We start from the raw sequence: 20651 nt of genomic DNA on the forward strand, positions 1-20651 counted from the left end.
ATACTTGTTTGTAGCAAAATCTTATATCTGATTGGACCCTTTGCTCTGAAAGTCATTTTTCGTTTTATTAAAACATTTACATAGATTATTTAAAAGATACATGGATTTCTGTAATTGTGTCTCATTTATTTGCATCATTATTTGATCGTCTGCAAAGAGAAGGGTGTCTGAATAGACAGCTTGATAATATAATTGCTGAGACTACTAGCAATATCCATTTTTTAAAAATGTCGTCAATATATGTGTATTAAAAAGAGTGGATGATAATCTATGCTCTTGTCTAAGTTCTGTATTTCCTAGAATCCGTTCACTTCTTTTAATTCCTGTGTCTGATAAAATTTCTGTTTCTATACAGACTTTTTATTACCAAAATTAGGTGTGTTGTATAACCCCCATTTTCTAGTATTTGCCATTATTTTATTCGATTCAATCTGTCACATGCCTTAAAAAATCTACAAAAGTGAGGTGTGTTTCCAAATTCTTTGCTCCTCCTAGTCTTGTTCTTTGCTCCTCTCTTAGCAAACGATCTGCAATAGTTTTTGATCTGTTATTATTTTAGAATATTATTTATTTTTGTTTACAATTTATTATTATTTATTTAGAATTTTGTATATTATTGTAGTGTATTATTTTATTATAGAAATTTCAATCATCCGGTATTTACCCTTTCACAGTCATCCCAGAAAGTATTTTTTTTAATACTAGCGGGAAAATTCTCTTTTTGGAGCACAAAAAAGACTAATATGCTCCTGTTTAAAAGATTTTTGACTGAAAAGTGGGGTACCAGCTGCCTCGTTCTGCCTTACTCAGTACCTTTAAACGATCTCCTAAAAATTTTGGCATGCGAACAAACTCCCGCTCTTTTTAAGGCATGCAACCTACCTCTCACGCCCAGAAGCTCCCCTAACTAGCCCATCGCTGAAAGTTGCTCATACCCACCAACACCCATTTGTCCATTCTCACTTACTCATTCAGCCGAACTCATTTTCATTATCTCTTTGTGTCTCGATGTCATTATCTCCTGTCTCACAGCCACAGTGTCATTCGATATGTCTTACTACCACAGTTTCCTCTCACTGTCACTGTCTGTCTGCCTCTCTCTCTCTCTCTCTCTCTCTCTCTCTCTCTCTCTCTCTTACTGCTACTATTTCATTCATTTCTTACCACTGCTACTGTCTTTTCTCAATGTCACTATCTCTCTCTCCCTAGTCGTAGACTCTGTCTTTCATTGTCGCTGGCCCTCACCCACTTCCACTTTCTTCTTCTCTTTGTTCCTCTCTCATGGGCAGTATCTCCCTCATTACTTTCCTAGCACTGTTCTGTCACTGTCAACTACGTTGACTGCAATTGTGTCCGTCTTTTCCTCTCGCATTGCCATTGCGTTCTTGCTCTCCCTATACCACAACCACAGTCTACTGTCTTCCAATACTTATTATTTTTATGTCTCTTTGTCACTGCCACTGTCTCCTCTCAACAAAAGAGATTGTGAATAAGTTCGCATGATGAAATGTTTGGGAAAATTTTGGAAGGTGCAGAGGAAGGTAGAATGAGGCAGCTGGTACCCACTTACCAATTTGAGTCTTTTAAACAGGAGATATTCGTCTTTTTTTAACTCCAGTCGGAGCATTTTTCCGCTGATTGCCTGCTTTCCCCTGCCACAGCGCGGCATGTCTCTCACATGAAAATAGCCCTATGGGTTCGTAAAATTTTGATAGTTTATATGAAATAAAAATAAAGCAAAACTAATTTTACATCACGGATAGGATTTTACGTGCACAACAATTTTATCAGTAATAACATTACTGATAATAACGGAGACACTTTACTGCATATTTCTCCGTGTTACATCACAATATAAGCAACGTTTTCGTCTCTCACTTTTTATTTTGGATGCACACTTAAGGTAACTTTGAACCTCTGCATTTCGGAAACGGAGAAAGATGTCAAAAAAATTTTCTAGGTCGTTTGCGACAGAGATCTAAGGAACATATCGTAAAAAATTCAGACATTTGCTGTTCATAGCTGTGTTGGAATCTGCAGCTCTGTGCTGGTACGAAAAATGGTAAAAATACCTTTTTTATGGTTTTATAAGGAACCGCCCACGACCATATAGTACCTCCAAATATCCCATAAAGGTTCACTGAGGACCATATCAAATGGAAAAAGAACCAACCGATTGGCTCCATTTGCCTAGGCAGGAGGAAGTGTGTAGCATTCTGTCTGGCATACAAATGCTTCGTCGCCCAATGACTATCCAAAACATTTGACCCTACATTCCTATCGCCACAAAAATATAACCGGATGCATAAACCGCGGAAGAATCCCGTTTTATGCGCGTCATCTTGGAACATGTCAGGTAGCTCGTGCTGGCGCATGCATACCAATTATCATATGCATTTTAGCACAATAAACTATTTTACTTTAATCTGAACTATTATATAAAAATAAATAAGTGAAGTGTAGCAATGTGGCTGCTGCCAGCCAGTCTCCCACCAGCCCCAACCACATCGGGGAACAGGATTGTACGTAACTTTTAAAGAAAAAGAAATCACCATTATTGGCGTATAAAATACTGTTACTATTACACAAGGCGCAGCCATATTGCAGTACAACCGAAAACAAAAAGAAGCCATAGAGGTATCCAAGCAGTATTTTTAGATCTGATGATAACTGAAAAGGCATCGAAACCGGTCATATGTAATAAAAACATTGTGATCGAAAAAGAAAATTTTTGCACTGACATCGCTTCATCCTAATACCACACTTTCTCACAGGAACAAATGACAATGGGGTTAGACGTATCAGCTGTGGGGCTGGCAAAACAAGTAGGATGGCGTCAGAGAGGAACAGAGAAGCTGTTCGCAGACGAGCTGCTGGTTGTTTACCTGCGCAGGTGTAGCAGGCGGGAGGTCAGGCGGGCACCAGGGAACTCCAGAGCATGTCCCGCGGGCACTCCTGCGACGCACCGTCCCGCTACCTGTAACACGAGGCAGCCGCGTTAGCACGCCGCTACTAATCTTGCCCTCACTCAGGGTCCAGCTGCGTTTAGCACCTCCACTGCAGGGTAGCGCAACAAAAGGCGCCGGGCTCTCGACTTACTTCTGCTGTCTTCTCCTAAGTGGACGAGGATAAGGAGAAACTTTCACAACCTGGAATACCGTCGTATTTAGACCAAAAATACATTCGCAGAATACAGGATATAATACATTCCTTAAAAGAAAGGAATCAATTTCAATAAAAAAAATCAGATTTTTCACTGTTAACACGGAGGTTCAAAATTAAAAAATGTATTTCAGAGACACAAGTAACTATTAAGACAAGGAATGATCTACTATCTACTAAATTTAATTCTTCAGAATTTCCCGGTGACCTGCTGACATCTTTAAGGTGTCCGGATTTCTGCTGGATACCAGTGTCGTATTTGCACAATATTTCGATAACGTAACTCGTTATCTTACTTGAAACTGCTTCTCGAATGTTTAGGGTCCAGTATGTGTATCTGTGGCCATCTCCCCATCTCCCCCCCCCCCCCCCCCCCCCCCCCCATGGTCAGTTCCAGGCTTTCTCTCTCCAGTTCGCATCCAGTGGGGCGCAGACCGTAGAGGGGATGCCTGCAACCGAACACGGAGGGGGAAGGCCGTAGGTATAAATATTGGACCCGTTCCAATGCGTAGTATACCCAGACGCACGGATAACATCACAGTCCAGCATCCTGTGATCCACTTACTAGATAACTAACATGTTGACGACGGAGGTGACAGTAGAACTTTTGGTTTGGTCACCACGTTGGTGCGGGCGTGGAGGGGCCCCATCTCTTTAAAAAAAAAAAAAAAAAAAAAAAAAAAGTCTACCAAACAATACAAATTGAACCACTCCAAACCAGGCTGGTCAAGCTCCGAGCGCGGTATGGCAGACATATACTAAACAAAAGACCTGACATGGAAGACCTCATCTCCACCCACCACAGAATCCGTAGAAAACCGATATACAAATACATTACCCCTTCCAGTACAATAGACCTAAACACCGCAAAAACATTCCCAGACTTAGCCCCAATCCTGGAACCACTCACAGCCAACTCCACTACCCATCCCCACCTAGATGAGAGATATATGGTAAATAAGATCCTATGTATATCTTATACAAATATCACTCAAAAATTTAAACTGATATGATGTATACCTTGTAAAAATATATCTCAAAATTCAAACTATTAAAATGTAGGAAATGTACAATATTAATCAAGCAATAGTACTTCAAGAAATATCAAAGCACTAAGCAAATATTTAAATCATACTAGTATGTTACAGAAAATTGTATAACCAATATGAAACATGCACTGAATCGCATCAAATAAAGAAATGTAAAATAAAAATAAAATGTGAAACCCTATCGCTGAAAAGGGCATACAGCAAGCCCTCGAACAGCCCGCCCTTCTTCCTCAGAGAAGCGAATGAAAAGTACCAAAATAAATAAATAAATAAAACACTCGAGAAGATCCCTAAGACCGGAGCAATTTCGGCTTTAGGGATACCACTCAACAACACAACTTCTCTGCGTAGTGAAACATATAACACACGGCTACAACATGTACAAAGCCACAGGGGTCGTGTTCCTGGACATCGAAGAAGCTTTCGACCGTTGCTGGCACAACGGCCTTACGCGCAAACTAAGCGATGCTGGTTCTCCGGCGGTCTCGTACGTCTCATACACTCATATCTCGCAAACAGATGTTTCAACACTGACGTGCACGGCAAACAATCGACATAACGCGGTATCCAAGCTGAAGTACCCAGGGAAGCAACCTGGGGCCCATCTTCTTCAATCTCTCCGTTAATGGTGTGGCATTACATTATTTAGTAAGTTATTTGTAAAAAAGTATTGTATACCAGGAGTAAATCTAATGATTGTCTCTAACTAGAAGTCTGTAAATACATGTGTCTGTAAATACACTCCTGGAAATTGAAATAAGAACACCGTGAATTCATTGTCCCAGGAAGGGGAAACTTTATTGACACATTCCTGGGGTCAGATACATCACATGATCACAATGACAGAACCACAGGCACATAGACACAGGCAACACAGCATGCACAATGTCGGCACTAGTACAGTGTATATCCACCTTTCGCAGCAATGCAGGCTGCTATTCTCCCATGGAGACGATCGTAGAGATGCTGGATGTAGTCCTGTGGAACAGCTTGCCATGCCATTTCCACCTGGCGCCTCAGTTGGACCAGCGTTCGTGCTGGACGTGCAGACCGCGTGAGACGACGCTTCATCCAGTCCCAAACATGCTCAATGGGGGACAGATCCGGAGATCTTGCTGGCCAGGGTAGTTGACTTACACCTTCTAGAGCACATTGGGTGGCACGGGATACATGCGGACGTGCATTGTCCTGTTGGAACAGCAAGTTCCCTTGCCGGTCTAGGAATGGTAGAACGATGGGTTCGATGACGGTTTGGATGTACCGTGCACTATTCAGTGTCCCCTCGACGATCACCAGTGGTGTACGGCCAGTGTAGGAGATCGCTCCCCACACCATGATGCCGGGTGTTGGCCCTGTGTGCCTCGGTCGTATGCAGTCCTGATTGTGGCGCTCACCTGCATGGCGCCAAACACGCATACGACCATCATTGGCACCAAGGCAGAAGCGACTCTCATCGCTGAAGACGACACGTCTCCATTCGTCCCTCCATTCACGCATGTCGCGACACCACTGGAGGCGGGCTGCACGATGTTGGGGCGTGAGCGGAAGACGGCCTAACGGTGTGCGGGACCGTAGCCCAGCTTCATGGAGACGGTTGCGAATGGTCCTCGCCGATACCCCAGGAGCAACAGTGTCCCTAATTTGCTGGGAAGTGGTGGTGCGGTCCCCTACGGCACTGCGTAGGATCCTACGGTCTTGGCGTGCATCCGTGCGTCGCTGCGGTCCGGTCCCAGGTCGACGGGCACGTGCACCTTCCGCCGACCACTGGCGACAACATCGATGTATTGTGGAGACCTCACGCCCCACGTGTTGAGCAATTCGGCGGTACGTCCACCCGGCCTCCCGCATGCCCACTATACGCCCTCGCTCAAAGTCCGTCAACTGCATATACGGTTCACGTCCACGTTGTCGCGGCATGCTACCAGTGTTAAAGACTGCGATGGAGCTCCGTATGCCACGGCAAACTGGCTGACACTGACGGCGGCGGTGCACAAATGCTGCGCAGCTAGCGCCATTCGACGGCCAACAACGCGGTTCCTGGTGTGTCCGCTGTGCCGTGCGTGTGATCATTGCTTGTATAGCCCTCTCGCAGTGTCCGGAGCAAGTATGGTGGGTCTGACACACCGGTGTCAATGTGTTCTTTTTTCCATTTCCAGGAGTGTATATGCGTATACAAATTAGCTTATTTTAAATTGATCTAAATTTGTAAATACTTTGACATTACCTTGTAAAAATAGATCTACAGACGAATAAAGCTGCAGCTGCTGCTGCAACTACTACTGCTACTACTACCAATGACTTTTTAGTAACAAAAACACGACGTTAGCCATCTACGCGAATGACACAGCCATCCTTGCAAACCTTCGAACATAAATTCACGAATATAGACGGCACTCAGAACTGCCGAGCTTTGCTTGGTACGATGGCGTATTAAAGCAAACGTCGACAAGTGCGAAGCACTTCTGTTCACAAGCGGATCGAAGTAACTGCGCAAACATCAACACTGTCGACAGGTAACACTACATACACGCCCAATACGTTTCCGAGAGAAAGTCAGATCTCTCGGTGTCTGGCTGAACCGGAAACTCACATGGCGGGACCACATAGAGTACATTGCCAACAGAGCGCACATGGGGCTTAAACAACTCTACCCAATGCTTAACAGGAAAGTACACTGAATAGGAGGGTGTCCAAGTCCATATACATGAGACTGATTAAACCACTGGTGATGTATGCAGCTCCCGTCTGGGGATAAGCAGCTCCTACATGCCTGCACCACCTGTAGATCATACAGAACCTAGTGGTACGCGTGATTAGCAACTCTCCACACTACACCCTCACCGTAGATCTTCACAATGAATACCGCCTTGAAACCCTCAAGGAAGTAACTCGCCACACATCTTTATAGGTACGCGAGACACTCGAACAATCCTCTCATCCTTACTCTGGGAAACTATGATCACAACCATAGGTGGGAGCATAAGCGGCCAGAGGCACCACTAGCTAGGGCATGACCGTCTATGGCGAGCTTAAGTACACCCACAAGCGACAACATCGGCAAGCCCCTGCAAATCAGCAACACTGACTGGATATCCAAACTGCTATTAAAGCCAACAGGCTACAGCAGGGAGACCGATAAGCTCGCACACTGACGCACAAACAAACCGCCAACACCATCGCACACTGTGAATCTGATATATGACCTGTCGGACACTAAACGATGATGAATGTAACTGTTAAAGGTACGCTGATGCTGACCGAGAAGCCAACACCAGCAGCCAGCTGCAGCCGCCGAGTAACACCATCGTACAACGTCGAAGGTATCCGCCTGCATGATACCCACACTACTGATAAAGTCTACCCTTGCATGACCTGTCACAGGCAGCAAGAAAACCGCTACTGCTCTTGCAACCCGACCCAACTATCGCAAAGGTTTTTTTTCCCCTTGGTTCTTGCCTTGGCACTTTTTTTCCTCTGCCCTTCAAACCGCTACCCTTCGTTCGACTTTCGACCCAATCTATCTCCACATGAGCGCGTATTAACGGTTAATCTTAACCAGACGTACGCAAACATCGCAGTACCCACATCCTGCGAGACCTCACTTTAGTGAAAACTAACCCTTGTGTAGAGATGGCAGTAGACCTTTTTTGTTGGTCATCATGCCGGTGTGGGCGTGGAGGGGCTCTACATCTTTAAAAAAATCGAGCAGCAGTCTCAGGTAGGAAACGAGTTACGTAATCGAAATATTGTGCAAAAACGATGCTGATATCCTCCAGAATATCCGACACCTCAAAGATAGACTACCAAAAGCTGACATAATAAAATGTTAAACTGTACTCAAGAATTTAATCACTAGAATTAAAAAATGTAGGTACACAATTCGTAACTTCATAGGTATGGACGAAGAAAGGTTATCCTGTGTTCCAATTTGAAGACGAAAAAAATGCCAGCTTTGAGGAAAGAATTTATCAGAGAATTAACCTTTTTGAACTTATTATCAGTCACGCTTTCGGAAGTGTACGCTGGTCACTTTGGAGCGCTGTAGATGGTACAGAACTGGTACCAGGTTATCAAATGAGCCTGCTCTGCTGGCAATGGTGTGTATGCGCCAGAGGTTACATGGAATCAGTGTGGTAAGATGTATCGACGTGGAGACATAACAGAATGGTAGGCATGATCTATTGTGTTTTGAAATGCTCATAACCACACAGTGAAGTTGCCAATTTGTTGTTTCAGTGCAGACTGCCCAATACAATACAATGGATGGTGTACCATTCACAGCCATGTTAGAATAGGGGTCAAAATGAGCCTGAGCTACATGTACTGGGTTGAGCGTCACGCTTTGTCATTGACAATCGCTGTCAAACTCGACAGCAACTGTTGCTGTCACTGAATGCAGGTCCATCTCGACCAGTTTCCGGGCGAATGTTGGGAAGGGAACGGCATTTTGAGTCTGCTACATCGCAAACCGCCACTGCAATCGGTGGTACATAAAGCTGCAAGTCTTCAATAGCTAACAGGGTAAAGAGGGTGTTGTGGTGGTGTTTTAGGGGAGTTTCTCGTACCATGACTTGGGTCTACTCATTCTGGTCACAGTGAACATCAACCAACATGATCGAACAGTCCACAGGTGAACTGCTGGTCTATAGTGCCCAACGGATCCGTTGGACACTATGAACTGGCAAGTACACACCGAGAGAAACTGAAGAATCACATGAACCAGGGTGTTTCTTCCGACATTCTGTGTGGTCAACTGATGTCCTTTTTTATACATCTTCATGATGAATGTGCAGTGGACATTTCCATCTTATAAGATGACAACAGCATTGCTCCTGGGGCTGCACACATAAACGTTCCTGATTTGACGAAGACTCAGGCACCCTGTCGAACCTCTACTGACTGGCTAAATCACCCAATTTTAATCCCATAGAAAATGTCTGAGACTACTTGAAACAGCAGTTGAAACTTAGCAATCAACATGCCTGTAATTTGGTAGCCCTGTGGGATCTGCATTAATTGACTGTTCCGTTGGTTCTTGGTAAAATATCCGTAATCTATAGGAGTTAATCACCAAAGAGTGACTGCAGATGGACATGGCGTAACTGAATAATGGGCACTCTTCCTTGCTGAATCAACTAGGGGCGGTGCTATAGTTATTGGACTGATGTCTGCTCGGACTCACTAACTTTTTGTCTGGCGTGGACATATAAGGGGCGATCACCGTGTTTCCGTATGACGGCGTTGCTGCGGCGTATATGAAACGTAGCGCGACTCCGATCCGGGTCTACGAGCACCGACATCTAGGAAGGAATTAGTATGGCATTCGTATATTTCCGACGTGCGTGCGGTATATGCGGAACTGTGAACTATGGCGACTCTATTACCAAATGGGTTCAAACAGGACCAACTTGCTGTTATTTTTTTTTCTTGGTTGCCAAAAGACAAACACTCGTAGACATCCATCGGAGAATGATGAATGTGTATGGGGCATCATGTCCGTCGACAACCATCGTTGTGGAATGGTGCGCAAAGTTCCGTGCTGATCGCAATTCGATATAAGACGTCGATCGATAGTGGAGGTTCAACCTGGAACCTCGCGACCGCTACGGTCGCAGATTCGAATCCTGCCTCGGGCATGGATGTGTGTTGTCCATAGGTTAGTTAGGTTTAAGTAGTTCTAAGTTCCATGGGACTGATGACCTCAGATGTTAAGTCCCATTGTGCTCAGAGCCATTTGATCGTGGAGGCAAGCCTTATCCATCTTACTGATTTAAAGGAACCTGGTGTTTCCATTACTTCGGAACGGTACCGCGCAACGCTGGAGAAATTACGGCGTGCAATTAAGGCGAAATGTTAGTGGAAACTGCGCCAAGAGGTGCTGTTGGTTCAAAATAACGCTCCTCCAATATAGTAAACTTCGTAACGCATAAGTTACGCCAACTCAAATGGGAGACACTCGAGCTCCCGCCCTGTATTACTTGATCTCTGCGCATCCAATTACCACGCCTTCGAACTCTTAAAAAAGGCCTCGAAGCGTTGACGATTCCTGTCGGACGAGAATGTGCAGCAGACAGTTACCGACTTCTTCACGCAACAGTTCACGGTGTTTTACCAAACAGGTATCTTTAACCTGGTGTGTCCATGGGATGACTGCCTGAATGCTCACAGCGATTTTGCCTGATTGGCGTATAGATTATGCACTGTACTTTTTGATCGCCCTTCACATGAAAGAGAAAGTGTTAAGAGATATTTCAGATTGCTAAGGTGTTGTAGGAGAACTAGAACATGGTTTAATAGCACCAGCAATTACTAGATCAGAACGTTAGTTCTTTTATGCTGTTTTTCACACCCTGCAAATATCTTCCACAGGACGAAACGTATTTCACTATTCCCCTAGGCCGCTGTATGCTTGAGTAACTTAGTCTATTATTTCATCACAAGTAGCTAGTTTTGGCCTTGTGGCCATTTGCAAGCGAGGCATGTTCCACATCAAGCTGCACGTAACGCAATCATTCGAACGTGGCTTCAAAGTCGATACTAACTAGACGTGACAAAGCAATGCAATGGGTTCACTTGATCAAGAATAAAAGAGTAGGTGAAAAAGATATTTTTTTTATATTTTGCAGATAAGAATATTTTAAACAACTTGAAAAGAAAGAAACTGGGCCGTAAAAAAAAAAAACTTCGCTTGGTTATTGAAGAATGGCGTGAATAACAAGTGTAAAAGACTATATGTGTATGGTGTGAGTACGGATTTCACCAAAAACAATTGGCATAGGTTGGTTGGTTGGTTGAAATGGGGGGGGGGGGGGGCAAACAGTGAGGTCATCGGTCCCATCGGCTTGGGGAAGGAAGTCGGCCGTGCCCTTTCAAATGAACCATCCAGGAATTCGCCTGAAGCGATTCAGGGAAATCACAGAAAACCTAAAACAGGATGGCCAGAGGCGGGTTTGAACCGTCGTCCTCTCGAATGCGAGTCCAGTGTGCTAACTACCGCGCCACCTCCCTCAGTTATTACGATACCTACGAAAGGAATCGGTAACGATGTAAGTAGGCTGTTTAGGTTTTTATGTTGGCAACGCCACGTAGGCTGCTTAGGTTTTTATGTTGGTAACGCTACGTAGCCCTCTGTATGACAATCACTGACTGTGCTGTGTGCAGTCTGCGGTTTTCATACAGAACGCTACGTGGCATTACCAACATAAAAACCTAAACAGCCTACTTACAACGAGTCTTGAAATTATACAGGAGAACCCTGGCGCTGTTACTAACACTTTCTTCAATAATACTACTCAACTGTCTTAAATTAAATCAAAAGCTCAGATAGAATAATTCGTTGGTGTACAGAGCTAAAGGACGAAAGTAACTTCCGCATGATGCATTATTGCCATTTAAACTAGCTCGTGAAACTTCGAGCATACATAGAAAGAGTACTACAGTAGAGTACAGAAGGTAACTGAAAGAAATACACAACGAGAGGAACAAGAATGACACTCATATTCAAAGACTATAATTACACTGAAGTCTTTAAATGCGAACATTTTTAGGTTAGGCTTTACCGTGACTGTTACTGACATTAAATGAAACAATAAGTTCACTGTTACCAGTCACCGTTTTATTTATTTCCACTACGCGTTTCGAAGGTTTAAACCTCCATCATCGGGTGGATTTACATTAGTAAGTATTACATTTGTGTGTGTGTTGTGTTACGATTTTTGGAGGAACTTGTGGCACTGCCTTCAGTGGTCACAGGTTCCTTTTGCTGTCGTAACACATCACATGTATACTGCCACATTCCTCCTTAATAGGATGTGTAATCAGCACGACCGGCAATGCTTGTCTGCGACTTGTTCCCATCCTGGCCACAAAGTTGGTAATGAACTCTTATGGTAGAGTAATCCATTACACCTAAACCACCAAAACGATCATGTTACACAATGTTTTTACATTTCCCCACCTCTCGCCATATCAGGCTACATCCAGCGTTGTCAAAGGTAATCGTAGCGGTGTTATATTGTGGGGAGGCATAATGTTGAATGGGCGTACTGACCTCCGAATCTTTGAACACTGTACCCTCACAGGTCAACTTTATCGTTACACTGAATTCCTTTCTGGTGTGCAACTTTTTAGGGACCATCCGGTCCTGACTGCATTTTTACGAGTGAAAATGCACGACCTTATCGAACAGTGCTGGTGAAGGAGCTCTTCGAGCGGGAGGATAATCGGCGAATGGGCTGGCCTCCCTGTTCCCCCGATTTAACCTCATCGAGCACTTGTGGAATGCGCTGGGGAGACGCACCGCAGCACGATCACAAGCACCAACGACCGTCCGGCAGTTGTCACCCATGCTGGAATGGGAACGGACGCCCTACGACAAGAACTTCTTACCAACCTTGAGGCCAGCATAGAAGCGCATTGCAGAGCATGCATTGCCGTCCATGGTCATTATACAAACCATGTCCCCCCTTTTTTAATCTCCAGTGGACCGCCATAATCGTGTTGACTCCAATGTAATTCCTGTCTTACAATAAAAGTACCATTCCTGTTTGACTCATTGCGTATTTCTGTACAACAATGTAGCAGTTATTTCTATGTATGGTCGAAGTTTCATCGATCTATGAAACCCCGCAGTGATACAACATAGGAGAGTTACTTTCGTCCTAGCGTTTAGCATACCAGTGCATTCTTTAAGAGATGACTTGGGATTTAGGACAGAAAAAGTAACAAGAAAATCTGTAATAGTACTATGGAAAGAAGGACTGAAGTAGTAAGCGTCTGCAACAATCATCGACGCGGGAAACCCTTTGGTAGAATGGTTTCAAGTTACAGTTTAGAAACTGATAAAACTTGGCAGTGCGAAAGGACACAGTAGAAGATGGAGAGAGAGTTGCACATTTATACGCCACTACAAATAGTTCTTGGGTAATGGTAGACGTAACTTCTCCATTGTTGAGAGACTGTATATGCACTGAAGTTTTGTAGTTTTTCCTCGTCCCACACATCGCTAAAATCGTCCGCATCGTATAGGCAATAGATGTTATCATTGTGTGTTAATCTAAAATGGTTCAAATGGTTCAAATGGCTCTGAGCACTATGGGACTTAACATCTCAGGTCATCAGTCCCCTAGAACTTAGAACTACTTAAACCTAACCAACCTAAGGACATCACACACATCCATGCCCGAGGCAGGATTCGAACCTGCGACCGTAGCAGTCGCGCGGTTCCGGACTGCAGCGCCTAGAACCGCTCGGCCACCACGGCCGGCACAAGCTAACATTCCTGATGTAAAATGCAATAAAAGTGAAGTGACACAATGAAGACTTTGCAGTTATATATCTCCCAGAAGTAAAGTCGCCAGCTGGAAATGATTTTGTCCTTATGCACGCTTCCTTGATACTATATAGTCTCAGTCGAAAGCCGTTGTACATCGATTACACTATCGAGTACTTGGTTTTTGTGCAACGTTTTGAACTATCTGTACGACGCTATTTCTGCATATTGATCTTTCCTTTTTTCTGATGAATGGACAAATTATAACTTTCTTTGAGCTGTAGCAGACTGTAAAAATTTACAACTATTTCGAGAAATTTTCTTGAAATACACAGTTTTTTTTTTGCCCAGTACCATACTCAAATCGAATATAAGTGATTTTCCATTCAACTCGATCGTTGACCATGGAACAGCAATGCAGCAGACGAGGCTCTGGGCTCGCGCTCTGAAGGAGTGAATGTCAAATCCTGCCTTATCACTCCGAGTTAGATTTTCCTGCGTTTTTCCTTACTCAGTGCAGGAGATGCGTCACAGGTTTCCTTCCCCTTCGTTATCCAACTAAGCCAGTATTCCATCTCTAACAACACTGATAACGATGAAACCTCCTTCCTTCCTTCCTTCCTTCCTTCCCAAGCGTGCGAAGTCTGTGAGATACCACAGATGAACTTGCCATCACATTAACAGCACCCAAAAAACGATGTTTCCAGAAATTTGAACCAAAATAGCCTTGTTATTAAATTTAGAAAGATCGTACAGTATGCGAGGTACATCCAACAGGCGGCACTGCAGCAGGTGGCCCGTATCTTGCAGCTCGCGACACTCGCACTGAACATCCGCATCATACGGGAAGGGGGGAGCTTGCTGGTGTTGCGAAGCTGCACTCTCTCCTCATCCTGCTCAAAGTTCGCCACATACGACAGGCGAGCTAACTTCCAGAGGCAGGCTAGTCTCTTGTAAAGGTGTCCGTACCCTCCACTTCTGCTCTTCATCTTTTCACCTGGAGCTTCTGGTGGGCATCCACCCGGTCCATTTTTTTCTGTATGATGCTTTTCCTGGAAAACAGACTTCTTCCGACGGGCCTTTATCTGTGCGTTGCGTGGCACAGGTTCGTTTCCATCTTAGTCCTCTCCACGCTATTGCTGAGCACACGTCAGGGGGGGGGGGGGGTTCAATACCAATGAGCAGGTAGTTTCTGTCCTAGTGCTGACTTCAGGCGTCTCCTTGTAACCCACATTGACCAGTCTACTTCTGTGTCCACCTTATTCGCTTATGATAATGAAAGAAGTCATTACTAATAAGCAGTCAGGAAGAGAAACAAATTTCTTGTAGATTTCAGGGCACAGTGGCGTCACTCATAGAGAAATGTTAGACAACTTAACGAAGCGAGAAATGAACTTACGCGAAATCAGAAACGATAGACTTCTTTTCCAAGACATGCTGAGCCTAGTTATTGAAAAAGTGAGAAGAGAATGACAGAGGAAATGGGATTCGACCAAGATTTCAAAAGAAGTCCACTGTTGCTGCAACTTAAAGCCGTATTATCTTCTAGTTTTACAGACTGGAATAAAGCATATGGTTCATAACAACTGTTACGCGCATGAGTGTAAATCATCGCAAATTTCCAGCCTACCCGTTCCGAATGGAACTGAAGGAAGGGTTATGTGATTTATGCATTGAAGGAAAAGACATGAACCATCTATTATTCTCTTTACCAGGCACAGCAAAACTCTTTTATTCGGGCTCTGATTAAAGCAAAAGTCTCCCTTCCAACATAGGATGCACTGTTGCTGTCAACACAAAAGAGTGAACTATTCATAATATTAAATGTTATCTTCATTTGAATGTGTGCCGTCTACCTATGTAGATACATTGTATGAATGTGTGGATATTTCGTACGATGCCATGGGTTCTTTTAAATTGTTCTTATGACTTCAAGGAGTAGGCTCACAGCCTGTGCCGTCTCCACAACAACCACCTTTTTCCTTGGCCTTCCAACAACTCTCTTGGCTTTAGGTCTATAGTCTGTTATACGTCTGACTACTATTTTTTCCCTCCCCCCCCCCCCCTTAGCCCATTCTTTCAATATATTTCTTCCATTTTGACATCCCGCATTCTATTCTTCCATTGATATTTAATTCGTTACAACTTTCACAATTTTTTTTGACGTCTCAGAGTTCATCCTTTTACTTTCCTCAAAAATTTCTTTACAGCTGACTGTATCGTTCTTTGGTCTTTCTTAGTTATTGGCCAGATCTTACCTTCGTATGTGAGCATAGCTGTTGCCGTTGAATTGCAGAATTTTGAACTATGTCTTTCTTGGTTTTATTGGCTAATGTTTTATGTATAATAGCACATATCATTTGACGCTTGTTTAACTTACTGGAGATGTCGTTACCATATTCAAAACTTATATCACATCTTAAAAACTGAAAGTGATATACCAGTTCAATCGGTTATCATTTTAGCGTACTTTTAGCATGTACTGGTATTTTCCATTAAAAGCCATAACTATGATTTTATTTTCTGATATTTTCAAGTCACAGTGTTTGCCTATCGAGACCAAGCGGCATAGAGCAAACTGTAAATCATCCTCAGTCTTTTTTAAAATTATTTGATCATCAGCAAAGAGCTCAGTATTTAAACGTGTGTTTCTAGCACTTTTTATAATTATAAAACAATTACTGTAGAAGCTATTTCTGGTGGTATCACGTATTAATCATTTATTCATACCCTACTATTTTGTGAATAGGAATTAACGGACTACACAGTAGAATAACCATGTGACGGGTGGCAGCACACGGTACTCGGCAGCAGACACACACCGCGTCTTACACTATAACAGGGAAAGGAATCAAAGTACTCGTGCCTACTTTTATTTATGCAAAAACGAATTCAGCTTTTGGCGTCTTTCCGCCAAACTTATTGACCTTTTCTTATTTCTTCTGACAACAGTGTAGCCTTACTGCACTTTGCTGGATTTTCACCATTTCATGAAATATATCTAGAACACCGGGAGGAGTTAGTTAACCCGTTTTCAGAATATTGCTGACTTCATAACTACAAAGGTACTTGCGTCGTACTTTTTTTTGGTCAACAATCGCGGCCTCGGTTGAGATATTCATTTCGTAACTTTTCTGTCACATTCCGGGTGATGCTGCTTGCCGCATCAGTGAGTGTTTCTTTGCCTCTGACAGGCGTTTTCAATTATGGAAGCAAGACCTTATTGATGAGGAGTTTTAGGGTATTCAGGGGAACTCCCGTTTTGGATCAGAAAGTGGCTTATCGAATTCAGATGGGAATTTTCTGCCAAGATACAGTATTTCGGCTATGAGCAGCTCTGGGGTCAGTCGCCTCGCCTCGTCATAATAAGTTCTTGACAAGATCCTCTGTTATAGAGTTCGAAATTCACCTCTCAAGATTCACACCGAAGCTTTGCAGTTCGTGCAGTGCTGTTGTGCATGTTGCCGCTTGCAACGCGAGCAGGGGCACGGCGACATACGACGCGTAACTCTTCACGAGCACTTCTGTTCGACACAAATGGAGTTAATTGTCAGCGAGAGATGGAACTAAAACTTCATTTAACTCAAAAAGATTTACCTAAAACAAGAAACACCGAAATTTTTCACTAGCAAGAGAATCTACGCAAGAAAGAGAAATCCGTTAGGTATCAAAAATCTTTCGCAGACTCGCTCTTTAAACAGTATATATGTCTACATCTACATAGATACTCCGCAAGCCACCGCACGTTGAGTGGCGGAGAGTGCTCTGTACAACTATTGGTCATTCTCTTTTCTGTTCCACACGCAAACAGAACGAGGGAAAAACGACTGTATATACGAGGGTTGTCCAGAAAGTAGGTTCCGATCGGTCGCGAAATGGAAACCACTGGGAAAATCCGGTAAAGCTTTGCAGAGATGTGTTGGGCAGTGTCTCTAGCATGCCCGTCGATCATGTCGCGTCGCTCTTTTCAGGTTTGAGTGAACAGTGAGCACGTAAAGATGTGTAGGGGATAGCGTCTCCCGCGATGTATGAGGGCCTGGTTAGAGACTTTACCTGAGTCATGCAGCCCACATAACACAACTGTCGAGCAGTTCCTTCTTCATGCTAATTCTCGGCCACACACTGCAGGGCCAATGAAGACGCTCCTGCAGCGTTTCCGATGAGTGATCACCCACAGTATAGTCCGTAATCGGCTCCCTCTGACAAGGGAACCTCCCCATCGCACCCCCCTCAGATTTAGTTATAAGTTGGCACAGTGGACTGGCCTTGAAAAACTGAACACAGATCAATCGAGGAAACAGGAAGAAGTTGTGTGGAACTATGGAAAAAAGTAAGTAGAATATACAAACTGAGTAGTCCATGTGCAAGATAAGCAACATCAAGCATATTGTCAGTTCAGGAGCGCCGTGGTTAGCGTGAACAACTGCGGAACGAGAGGTCCTTGGTTCTAGTCTTCCCTGAGGTGAAAATTTTACTTTATTTATTTTCGCAAAGTTATGATCTGTCAGTTCGTTCATTGACGTCTATGGTCACTGTAATAAGTTTAGTGTCTGTGTTTTGCGACCGCACCGCAAAACCGTGCGATTAATAGACGAAAGTACGTTCCTCTCCAACGGGAACCGAAAACATTAGATTGCAATGTCATAGGTCAACCAATTCCTCCACAGGAAAACACTTCTGATATATTCTATACGACACTGGTGACGGCATGTGCGTCACATAACAGGAATATGTTGTCTACCCACCTAACTTGTACACTTGGCGAATGGATAAAAAGATTCTTCTACCTTGCCCGATTTAGGTTTCCTTGTGGATGTGATAATAACTCCCAAAAAAGTGATGAAAACATAAGAGTTTGTCACATAAACTGCAACAAATGAATGCAACAGTTTCACAGTCACACAGATTTCCCTGTGCTCTGTCAAAACATATGTTTTTAACGTTTTCCAATTTTTTCCGTGTGTAGACCGTCAAATCCTGCATATGTCCAAGCAAATCTGAACATGTCCTGGAATTTTCGAGAGCGAAGTTGATTGTGTGAGTGCCTGAACTTTGATAATTGACACACGTCAATTGCTAGAAAATATAAAAGTTAAAATTTTTACTCGAGGGAAGACTTGAACTAAGCTCCTCTCGTCCCGCAGTTGCTTACGCTAACCACTAGACCACGGCGCTCCCCAGATCACATTGTCCTTGATGTGGCTTATGTTACACATCGACTACTCAATTAGTATATTTTGCTAATTTTTTTCATAGTTCGACAAAACTTCTTCCTGTTTTCTCGATTGATCTGTGTTCAGTTTTTCAAGGCCTATCCACTGTGCCAACTTATAACTAAATCTGAGGGGGATGCGATGGGGAGGTTCCCTTGTGAGTCTCATCTCTGCTCACAAGAACCGCTGGCTATGAACACAAATTTTTTTGACAGACAACGAGCTGCGGACCAGTGCAGATAACTGGCCGAAAGCACAGGCGGCTGCTTTCTATGAGGAGGATATTGGAAAGTTGATACGACACTACGACAACACTCGGAGCTGGAGCGGCGACTATGTAGAGAAGTAGGTGGAAGGTGTACATAACTGTTGCAAATAAAACCTTTCTTGTTTTCACTGTGGTTTCCATTTCTCGACCGATCGGAACTTACTTCCTGGACAACACTCGTACGTCTCTGTATGAGCCCTAATTTTTCGTACCTAATCTTGGTAGTCCTTACGCGCAGTGTATGTTGGCTGCAGTAGGATCATTCGGCAATCAGCTTCAAATGCCGGTTCTCTAAATCTTCTTAATAGTGTTTTCGAAATGAACGTCGCCCTCCCTCTTAGGATTTCTATTTGAGTTCCCGAAGCATCTCCGTAATACTTGCTTGTTGTTTGAACATACCGGTAACAAATCTAGCAGCCCGCCTCTGCATTGCATCGATGCTTTCCTACAATCCGACCTGGTACGGATCCCCAACACTAGAGCAGTAGACGAAGTGGCACTAACGTTCTGTTTGCGTATCTCCTTTACTGGTGAGGCATTCTTTCCTAAAATTCTCCCAATGAACCGAAGTCGACCATTCTCCTTCCCTACCACAGTCCTCACACGTTCGTTCCATTTCATATCGCTTTGCAACGATACGCCCAGATATTTAAACAACCTACCTGTGTCAAGCAGTACACTAGTAATACTGTATCCGAACATTACAGGTTTGTTTTTCCCACTCATCTGCATTAACTTATATTTTCCCACATTTAGAGCTCGCTGCCATTCATCACACCAACTAGAAATTAGTTCTAAGTCATTCTGTATTTTTCAACGGTCACTCAACTTCGGCATCAGCAGCAGACAACCGCAGATTGGTGCCCACTCCGTCCGCCAAATCATTTACGTATATAGAGAACAACAGCGCTCCTTCCCCGGGGCACTCCTGACGATAACCTTGTCTGATGGAACACTCGCCGTCGAGGAGAACATGCTAGGTTTATTACTTAAGAAGTCTTCGAGCCACTCACATATCTGTGGAATTATTGCATATACTTCATTAACAGCCTGCAATGGAGCACCGTGTCAAATGCTTTCCGGAAGTCTAGAAATATGGACTCTGCTTATTGTCCTTCAACCATAGTTCGCAACATATCATGTGACAAAAGGACAAATTGAGTTTCGTACGAGCGATGCTTTCTAAAACCATGCTCATTCGTGGACAGTCTCTTCTCAGTCTCAAGAAAATTTATTATATTCGAACTGAGAATATGTCCAAGGATTTAGCAGCAAACCGAAGTTAAGGATATTGGTCTCTATATGCCTATGGTGGACAATTTTATAGGGAATTGGCGAGACAAAGACGCTACTCAGACTGACTAACAGTTTTAAATCACCCTTCGTACCTAATTTCTAAACACAAAGACAATGTCCCTGAGCAACGTATGATTTAATGCGATTTACATTATTTTACAGGTGGTGGTCTTCATCTTATAGCTTTTTTTTTCAAGAGACTATCTCTCTCTCTCTCGCTCAACTGAGAATGTTATTGGCGAACCTTAAGGTTTTTTATATCTTTTCTGTAGTTTCCCTAAACATCTCAATAAGTTTTTGCAACAAGCCCGTGATTTATCCCTTCCTTTATTGTTATCCTCTCGGAGTCGGCAAGACGCCTTTCATGACCCCCACGTCTATGAGTTGCTAAA

At 43.6% G+C, this 20651-nt stretch overlaps 1 protein-coding gene across 3 annotated transcripts in view; it reads right to left on the reverse strand.

Moving 5' to 3' along the window:
* Positions 1 to 20651, reverse strand: part of LOC124796389 (protein GDAP2 homolog) — a 969166-nt gene that overhangs the window by 276054 nt on the left and 672461 nt on the right. For all 3 annotated transcript variants that reach the window (XM_047260559.1, XM_047260558.1, XM_047260560.1), the window contains one exon: positions 2886 to 2977. The gene's annotated coding sequence lies outside the window, so the exon portion shown is untranslated. The remainder of the gene's footprint in view (positions 1 to 2885; positions 2978 to 20651) is intronic.

Source organism: Schistocerca piceifrons, chromosome 4 (assembly GCF_021461385.2).
Source record: "Schistocerca piceifrons isolate TAMUIC-IGC-003096 chromosome 4, iqSchPice1.1, whole genome shotgun sequence".
In the NCBI taxonomy this organism is placed as follows: Eukaryota; Metazoa; Arthropoda; class Insecta; order Orthoptera; family Acrididae; genus Schistocerca; species Schistocerca piceifrons.